Source organism: Lycorma delicatula, chromosome 12, assembly GCF_047948215.1.
Source record: "Lycorma delicatula isolate Av1 chromosome 12, ASM4794821v1, whole genome shotgun sequence".
Classification (NCBI taxonomy): Eukaryota; Metazoa; Arthropoda; class Insecta; order Hemiptera; family Fulgoridae; genus Lycorma; species Lycorma delicatula.
This window is the reverse complement of record NC_134466.1, coordinates 67310409-67320715: the sequence shown is the minus strand read 5'-3', so window position 1 is coordinate 67320715 and position 10307 is coordinate 67310409. Positions and strand designations below refer to the sequence as shown.

The 10307-nt window shown below is 29.3% G+C and overlaps 1 protein-coding gene across 2 annotated transcripts in view; it reads left to right on the top strand.

Annotated features, from left to right (window-relative positions):
* Positions 1 to 1879: 1879 nt before the first annotated feature.
* The window catches only part of heph (polypyrimidine tract-binding protein 1 heph), a 974461-nt gene continuing 966033 nt past the window's right edge, over positions 1880 to 10307 (top strand). For both annotated transcript variants that reach the window (XM_075379895.1, XM_075379893.1), the window contains exon 1: positions 1880 to 2055. The gene's annotated coding sequence lies outside the window, so the exon portion shown is untranslated. The remainder of the gene's footprint in view (positions 2056 to 10307) is intronic.

The window sequence follows — 10307 nt, the reverse complement described above, 5'->3', positions numbered from 1 at the left end:
TTTTACACTTTAAATATTATTTATGTAATTTTACCGCTAACCTGTGACGTCACAACATAGCAGACGGCTACAACAGCATTTTTTTAGAGTGGGGATGCGATTTTCCCAGAAAGAAACGTTTTTGTAAATAATGTTGTTTTTTAATCGTTAACAAATGCGCCTAAGAAAAATATGACCTTAATTAGGCGAAATCTCGACATACTGAGGATGACCTTGTTGTACGCCTCACTCCCTTGATCTTTTAAGTTGAAATTATAATGGCATTACCAGGTAGAAGTAGTCTGACCATGTTTGGTTAAAATCGGTCCAGTAGTTCTGGAAACCCACCGGGGGGTTGGTCTAGTGGTGAACGCGTCTTCCCAAATCAGCTGATTTGGAAGTCGAGAGTTCCAGCGTTCAAGTCCTAGTAAAGCCCGTCCTTTTTACAGATTTGAATACTAGATCGTGGATACCGGTGTTCTTTGGTGGTTGGGTTTTAATTAACCACACATCTCAGGAACGGTCGAACTGAGAATGTACAAGACTACACTTCATTTACACTCATCCTCATTCATCCTCTGAACTATTATCAGAACGGTAGTTACCGGAGGCTAAACAGGAAAGAAAGAAGTAGTTCTGGAGATATAAGGCGATTTAGAGGCCAACACCGAACTTATACATACGAACATTAACATCCGGAAAATTTCCGTCTGTTTTTTTTGGGTTCCTTAGGTGTTAAGCCGTTAAATCATATACCGGTTAAAACTATATTACCTAAACTGGACCGATTACAATATATGACGTACTGTTCGCTTGCTATATTTTAGCATAAATTTCTGGGTAATTTTCTACAAAATTTTTTTTAAGCACATTTATTAACTTGCATCCGGTTCACATTAAAAGTAAATATTTTTAATTGTTGATTTTATTTTTTCTAACAAAGTAGAATAATTTTAAAAAAAATTGTGTTACATTTTTGATTTCTGGATAAATTATTAAAAAAATATTAATTTTTTTTTATTTTATATAAAACCGAATTTATAAAAGAAATAAAATTCATTTCTTTTAAATTATTTTAAAAACGGTTTTTTGAAATAACATTCAAATTATGGATTTTTTATTTGTTTTTAATTTCGTTTCGACTTTCAAAAATAGACTTTTAAAAAGTATTTCTTATTATTAAACCATGATTTTCATTGTATAAAATATATATATTTAAAAAATATATATATATATATATATATATATATATGTTTTTTAAAAGAATATCTTTCATAGCTTTACTGGATTTTTTCTTTTGGGAATTTATTTAATTTTTTTTTATGCATGACAGAATCCCTTCTGGGTAATAAGTAATATTTGGTACACGGATTAATGTAAAACACTGTAAATGAAGACGATATTATATTGGGAAATATAAAATAAATAAAAAAAAGTATTTTTTTTTTGATAATGTTTATATTAATAGATATTTCATATTTATTTTTCACGTATAAAGATGTAAATTATATAAATTGTAACTTTTTCCGTTTATAATATTCTAAGGAAGGATGCTAAAATTAAATAATAGCAATAATGGATTTAATATTGTGGAAGTACGAAAGAGTATCGTAGAAAATTGAATAACGAGTACAAGGAAATGATGTATACGTTTAAAAGTTAGACTATGATTGTGTACAATATAATAAATACCATACCGTACAATGATTTTGTCCTTGGGTGCAGTAGGGATATTTTAAATTTTTAATACTCGTATTGTGGTACCACTGTTGTAGACATGCCGTACAACCGGTAGGTGGTGGGGAATAAGAAGCCAAGGTTTTGTTGAATTCGTAGCGTTCGTTGGTTTTCCTTCTCTTCGTTTTTATTATTATTGCTTTTTATTTACCATTAGTTTTGGATGTACTGTCGCCACGTTTAGTTGTTTTTATTAATTTTTGCTTCTTATTTTGTGCTAGTGACTCGATTATTTTTTTAATTTAATTTAAAATTAATTATTATAATTTCTTCAATTATTTAGTGTTTTGTGTTTCACAATACATTTATTTCTTCCTCTTCTTTCTTCTTTATTTGCTTGTAAGTTTTTGTTTTTTGTTTTATTTTCATTTGTTGTATTTATTTTTTAGGTTATATTTTTACATGATGTGTAATATTTTAAACTATTTCTTTAATTTATCTTTTACGCTATACCGGAGTACAATTTTTTTAACCGAGCCCGCTTGTAATTAAATTAATGTTAATAATAAACTCGAAACTATTTGGTATTCCATTCGGAATTTTTAAAGGTTTTAAAAACAATGAAATAAATATTCATTATTATTTTTTATCGTAAGATATCGATGATTAAAAAAAAATAATAATTTGGTACAGTGTAATTAATGGATTTGATTTTATAATCAAATCGGTCATAATATGCCAAAACCAGTCATTATTTATGTATTTATATCTGATTTTTTTTTTTTTTAACCTTGATTTACCAAGAATGAAATATTTTTGGAAAATTACCAATATATAATGTAAAATGGTTTTATGTGATTTGAAAACTATTTTTGGCATTTATGTATAAGTATTTATACCGTTTCGTCTCTCAGAGTTTTTTGTTAGGCAAAAATTCAATATTATAATATAAATATGAACTGAATTTTTCAGTTATTCAGTTATTTTCAGAGTTATTTATTATCTTTTAGTAATTTTAAAAATATTTTTATACATTATATAGTTTCGAAATTTTTTTTTTTAAATCCCGCCGACTGGTTTTTTGAATTTTCAACTTTCGAAATACAATAGGTCGGTCGGTGCCTATTAAAATTAACCCAAGGTACTGTTTTGATTTTTAAGTTTTTTTTAATAACTATTTTTTTTCCTTATTATAAATATAAAATTTATATTAACAGTTTGACAACAAAAGGAAAAAAATCATAACTTAATTTTAGACTACTTATTAATATTAAAAAAATATTTTGTCATAAAAATTATTAATAACATATGATCTTCAAATTAATACCACTTGTATTATTGGGGGGGGGGGGGGGAATTCATGTATTTAAAGAAAAATATATTTTGTTTTTTCGGGTAAAAATATTTGAAAACACAAGTTCGATGATTTAATTTTATTTGTAACTTATGCGTATCAGTTTGTCAGTTTAAAAGTATATTTATGTACCTATTTTCCCTCAAATAATTTTTTTTTCATCTACCTTGAAGTTTCATCTGTCATAGAATATCTTTCCTGTGACTTACTTCTTTTACGTTTTTATTTATCTTTCTTTCCACCACACGTTCTTTCTCTTGTCTCAGTTTCTCTATAACTATCTTTTTTAAAAAAAAAGAAGATGAAAAATAAATAAAAAAAATAAACAAAATTTACCTTATCGTCAAACCTGATTTGTTCCTAGTTTTATTTTATTATATTTATTGTGTAAAAAAATGTTTTGTATTGTTTTTTTTCACTTTATATTTAGAGCCGTTTTTTTAAGGTAAGGCGTAGTCATAAGTAGTGTATGAGGATTGGATTTATATATACATATATATATATATATATATATGACCGACGAGAAGGTGTTTCTACCTGATTGTCCCTATCTATTTTATATTACGACCAATTTGGCTGAATTTTCCGATGGGTATCAAAGAAAAAAAAATTATGAAAAAAACTAAATAAAATAATTACATATCAGCTTTTTATTGCTCATAAACAAAATGGTGACCTTAGAAAGTAAAATCTGGTCTTCGAACTCTTTTTTATCAAAATTCTTTCCTTTATTTATTGAAATGAGAGTTCACTGTGTTCAGGTATGCATGGACTTTGATTAAAAAAAAGGCCATCTGAGTATATATATATATATATATATATACATACATACATACAGATGTTCCACGAGGAAACCGACATACTTCACAGGTGTATAAAAAAGTTACATAAGTCTGGAAACGCTTTTTTAGCGAGTTACGGCTAGCGAAAGAATTCGCCCGGAATTCAGCTCCCCCGGTAAAACGGGGTCGTACTGAAATTTTTAGGACGTTAATTGAGGAGCGAAGTTAATGATATCCTATGGTTTTTGGCCTGAAAAATTGAATAAAATAGGTTCCAGAATTATATCTATTGTAGCTTTCATGATATCCGAGGTAAAACATCCGTTTTTTTTGTTTTTTTTTAGGTTTTCAATACAATAACTTTGTTAAATGACTAATAAAGGAGTAAAATTTATTAACAAAACTTGTAGAGAATTTAATTCTAAAAATAGTGATGTAAATAAATCAAATTTTACTGAAGAAGAGACAGAACAGAAAATAAATGAAATGACTTAATCTGGAAATTTTCCAGAAGGAAAATTGCACCCTCCTCCCTCCTAAGAAGTGTCCATTTTATATAAATATATATATATTACAGTTATGAGAAATTTTTTCTTCTATATATTACGTATTGGTAATTGTCTACTAGTAAATACATCTCTAAATTCCCAAAATTTTTGAAAGGCTCCATCAATGTAATTTATATTGCAATAGAAGAACGCCCATATCATAAATGGGGAAGTTTTTATAGTATTTTTTTTTAAAATTGTCACCCTAATCGATCGATTGATAAATTGCCAATACCCATTGAAATATGTAAATACTTGATGATACACACACAGTACTACAGTTTTAGGTTAAGTATGAAAAACCTTTATATATTAGTGAAAATGGAAAACATTTTTTTTTATCATGAATAAACTGTTTAAATAAATGACAAATCAACTAACTTGATTTTTGTTTTACATTAGTTTTTTAATTTGTATAATAATCGGTTGTTTACTTAAAAATAATCTAAGATTGAAACTTAAATTATTTCTCATAAATAGCCTTTGATGATGATTACCTTCAAAATATATTTGCAAGGAGAAAAAGTTTAGCCATAAAAAATAAATGTTGTTAGATTTACAGTTTAACCGTTGCGTTATGAATTATCGATCTGCGGATTCTTGTGTTCGAATTAAATAAAAATTGGCTTTGTCATAACCGATATAAATCTGTAAGCGACATATTCTATGGACTTTTTTATTTGTCGTTACAATTGGAATTATTAAATCACTTTATAAAAATTATGCATCTACATTAATAGTTGTTTCCAATCATTTTATATTTTACTTTTTTTTTACGAAAGGTAAATTAAAATAAAAATGTATTTTTCTAATTCAATTTTAGGAGTATTTAAAAGTAAAAATAATTTCTAATAAATATTATTTCGTGTCATACAATAATAATAATAATAACAATTAATTTTTTCACGTTTCTTCTTTTTCAAAATTAGGATATTTTTTTGGATTACCAATTTCCCTTTTTCTGATAAATTTTAAAGTAATGGTTTTTATAAACATTTAAAATAGTATGTAACTCATTATGAACTAGAGAAATTTTACTGAAATGCTTATTTTTATCTCCTCCAAAAAATTAAAAAAAAAAAAGTTGTATAATTTTCCGGTTATGTTTACTCTAAAATTCTCTGCTTTTTTCATTGTTTTTGTGAGTTTATTGTTGTTTTTTCAAAGTAATCAAACGAGAATTGAATGTATTTTTTCACTTTAAAAAAAAAAGAAGAAGAATATCTGTAAAAAATAACGTTTTACTTTATTTCGTAAATAACTTTTTGTTGTGACAAACAAACAATTAAATTGCAGGATAAAAATATTTTATAAAACGTACTTTTGTGTTTTCGTATTACTACCGTTGGCTGTGACCGGTGCTGCTCAATCTATGCTAGCGTCAACTGATGTTACTGCTGGCCAGTTACGGTTCGTAGCTAAAATTAATGGGGGTATTGCTCCAGAAAATTATTTTCTGAACTTTTTCAAGGTCATTGTTAAGAATTTCTGTAACATAAAAGAACCTAAAAAATAACATCAAATAGAACAGCTTGGAACAGGATAATAATCTAATTCTACATTATCATATTCAAGAACATAATACACGATTTTTAAGCATTGTACTTAAAAACCGTACTCGGTTTAACCGAATAATAATAAAATGTCAATACAGATAATATTTTTTTTTGTTTATTAGATAATAACTTAATAAAATGTCCGCTTAGAAACATAATAGTCCAACGGTACTTAATTTAAATTTCTATGTTCACAGAAACAAATACATAATTAGTTTTTACTAATTACCTTCTCTTTCACTTTTCCAGCATGTTTTTTGGCATATTTGGCAATCAAAGAACCCTTTCTCATCGCTACTGAAAAAACAACTAAACCTCTTTCATATTCCTTCCACCGACTAAACTAGAAAAGGGAACGAACAAGGAACGTTCCGTACACACGCAGAGTAAAAAAAAAACCAGCTTCCATCAGCACGCCAGGGTCGACACTGCAGGAATGACAGAGCTCCCTCTCCCTCGTTTGCAACTTACTAATTGCGTATACGCATAACAGTCAAATACCACACCGCTGGAACTGTGAATCGCACAGTTCCATACAAAAGTTCTTGTATCTTTTTCATAAACTGGTAGATGGGTACTGACATTAAGTTTAAGGATTAATATATTGTACATGTATAAACAAAAAAGGACTCATATTAAATGTTATCGATAATATCAAATGGAAATAGGGGATGCTGCAGTTTCACAGTGCCTATATGCGAGCCGCGACTGCTGCTAGCAGTTTTTATTTTCACATTCCTCATAAATCTTTGCGGAGATTAAGCCGGGAGAAAAAACATTTCAGTAGGTTCTGCCCAGACTTCAGTGAGGAGAATGCTGAAATTTTATCTGTATCGAATGCAGGTTTTCCGTGTTGATTATGGTAAAAGGATTCATTATTGTCAACGGTTCAAAAACTTCATTAGAGGCAACGTCGGCAGTTCCGAACTTGGGGTACTGAAAACCCGATCATTTTCTTTGAATTTCCCCTACATCCAAAAAAAACAGGCGTATGGTTCCCGGTTTTAAGGCGAAGAATAATAGGACTCTTGTTTTTTTGGGAAAAACTGTGGATCTTTTCTTGGTAGAAGTCAGCTACCAAGAAATTATCCAACAGTCCACAGTTGTACTGCAAGAGGATGAGCGGTGACTTCCGTTTGTAACTGGACAGCGCCACTTGCCATCCAGATCGCTCTACAATGGTGATGCTACAAAGGGTTTTCGGCGCAAGAATCGTTTCTAAAGAATTGTGGCCATCAAAATTCCCTGATTTGACTAGTCCAGACTTTTTTCTATGGAGGTACTTAAAAGAAATTGTTTGTAGCAGTGTTTCCCACACCCTGCAGGAATTGAAGACAAATATAACCGATGCCGTCCAGAAAATAGACAGGGTACAGCTAATAAGAGTAGCCAACAATACGGTTAAAAATATTGACAAGTGGACGTATATTGCTTTCAACACTTTCTGTTAATTATTATGTAAGTGTTTACCGATAAACTATTATTTAATTAATAATTAAACTAAGTTATGGGTGCCTCAATTTGAACACCTGTATAATACAAATTATAGATGTACTACTAAATAATTCGTAAATTGAAAAGAATACATTGTCGATTATAAAATATTTCTCGTGTGATTTTTCATCTCTACAGGTTTTTAGGCCAACCCAACCCACCGGGTTAGTGTAGTGGTGAACGCGTCTTTCCCAAATCAGCTGATTTGGAAGTGGAAAAAGTTCCAGCGTTCAAGTCCTAATAAAGACAGTTATTTTTATACGGATTTGAATACTAGATCGTGGATACCGGTGTGCTTTGGTCGTTGGGTTTCACTTAACCACACATCTCAGGAATGGTCAAACTGAGAATGTACAAGACTGCACTTCATTTACACTCATACATATCATCCTTTGAAGAAATATCTGGATGGTAATTCCCGGAAGCTAAACAGGAAAAATAAAAAATAAAAAGATTTTTTATTTTCTTTTTGTAGTCTTTTTTAGTAATTTTAAGTTTGTTTGTTTTTTTTTTTTTTAATTTTTTTGTATATAATATCGTTAACTATGTATTATAATAATGGATAACATCATTATTTTCCTTTTTGTCTATACTAAAGATTTTGTGTATATTAGTTTCCCATTTTAAACTTTCAGTAAAATTGGTGTTATTAAAACCTCCCTATATTTAATAGAAAACGAAAGTAATGAAACCAGGATACGCTAGGAATTAAATGATGTTAACAGTAGATAGCAAAAGTGTAATTTAAATAATAGCTTGAAAAGAAAGGAAGGAATAAAAAAACAAAAAATTGAACTAAACTTTAAGAAGCGTTTTGTTAAATCTTAAATTTGGATTGTATTTCTGTATAGATGTTAAAGTATATATATATATATATCGGTGATATGTGAAATAACCGTAGACATGATTAGAGAAGATAAAGTGGACAGATAATATGAAAAATCAAGAAATAAGGAGGTGAACGTTGGAGAATAACGATTTAGAATAGGAAAGTTAATTGGCATTTCAGATCTTTTTTTTTTTTTTTTTTTTTTTTTTTGTAGCGTGTGTGAAAAATGGCATGCCTGACCAGGATTCGAACCCAGGACTTGCAGGTGAAAGGCCGAGATGTTACCACACGGAGGCCGGCTGGCATGTCAGATCTATAAAGAATTTAACTTGTTATGATGGTGATATTTATTAGTTTTTCTTAAGTAAATTATAGGATTTTTTTTGTTAATTACTATAAAAATGAGGTTCCCTCACGGGATAACAATTACATATTTAATATATTGTATAACGAGACCGTTATAAACTGCCGTATTTAATTATAGCCTATCAATTTTCAGAAAACATATACGTTAGATTATTCTTCATAGAAGTAAACCACTCAAACGTAACGATTCTAAACATTTTACACGCATATTCACGTCGTCTCGAGTTTGTTTAATATGTGAAATTTTTTCATAGATTATCAGAAAATTAGTCGGGGAATAAAACAAGATAAGCTTTAACGTAATTATAAAACTAGTTATAAACTATTTAACTCGCGGCAAAAGTCTTGCGAGACCGATATCTCGGTCTAGAAGCCGAGATATTCCCCTCTGTTCGTGTGTAATAGAGAATAATATTTCAATAAGATAAACATTTCATGTGCTTTTTCGACCTGTAAATTTATTATATAATATAATTTTGCGATGAAGTTACGTCGAAGAACTTCGGTTATATAATAATCGCTCGTGAGTGTGCGTGCGCGTATTTGTCAGAGCACGAATAGATTGTTAAGTGTATGTATAATTCATGTACGATTATTTCTCGGAGCGCGTTGTCATGTTTTTATTGTTATGTTATATCTATATTCAGCCGGCTCCGGCATTAGGATAGTCTGTTTTTTTTCAAGGTCGACTTGAATTCTATTTAATTTGCTATTCCTACGGTTTACTAACAGATGCGAGGGAGATGAAGTATAGTAGATAAAGATGGAATAATAGTAAAAGATAAAGAGAGAAAAACGAAAATATACTTTACGAAGTCCAATCGTATAGACAAAACGTATAATTATTTTTAAAGCTATTTAAAAATAAATAAGCGATAAGAATTTTTTTTAATTTTATTTAAAAAAAAAATTTTGCTTTCTGTGGCGGTATTTATAGTATGTTTTTATCAGAAGAGTCCGGGTTCGGTTACCGATCTAGCATCGCATTTTTTCACACTCTATAAAATTTAATACGATTCATCATAGCGAGTATTATTGTTGCTGTTACGCGAATAAATAAATAAAAATATTTCTGAACGCTTCATTATAATTCAGACCGTCGATTTAAAATGTAATTTTTTGCAATTTGTTATCAATTTTTTATTAAGTTAAAAAAAAAAAAATTGGAAGGTTCACACATCGACCCGTACTTTTTTGTTGTTTTTAAGCACCGATTATCAAATGGACCGACTTTGACGATTGCTTTTACAGACTGCCCAAAAAACGAATGTAAAATATTTAGGGTGTTTGTATGTACGTTTGTTCCGTGTACGTAGCAGCTCAATGGCTGAATAGATTTAGATATATGACCCAGCGTTGAAGTCCTTACGCTACCGGGGGTGTCATAGGTTATAAATATATATATATATATATATATGTTTAAATAATTGTAAAAAAATATTATTATACTATATAGATGAAGAAAGAAGCATTTGGAAGAACAATTTAGATTCGGAGTAACAGTACAAGGTGAAAAGATAAAGATGCTACGATTTGCTGATGATATAGTAATTCTAGCCGAGAATAAAAAGGAAAAGATTTTTGAAAGTATATGTTTGGAGTATCGCTTTATATGGAAGTGAAACTTGGACGATCGGAGTATCTGAGAAGAAAAGATTAGAAGCTTTTGAAATGCGGTTCTATAGGAGAATGTTAAAAATCAGACGGGTGGATATAGTGACA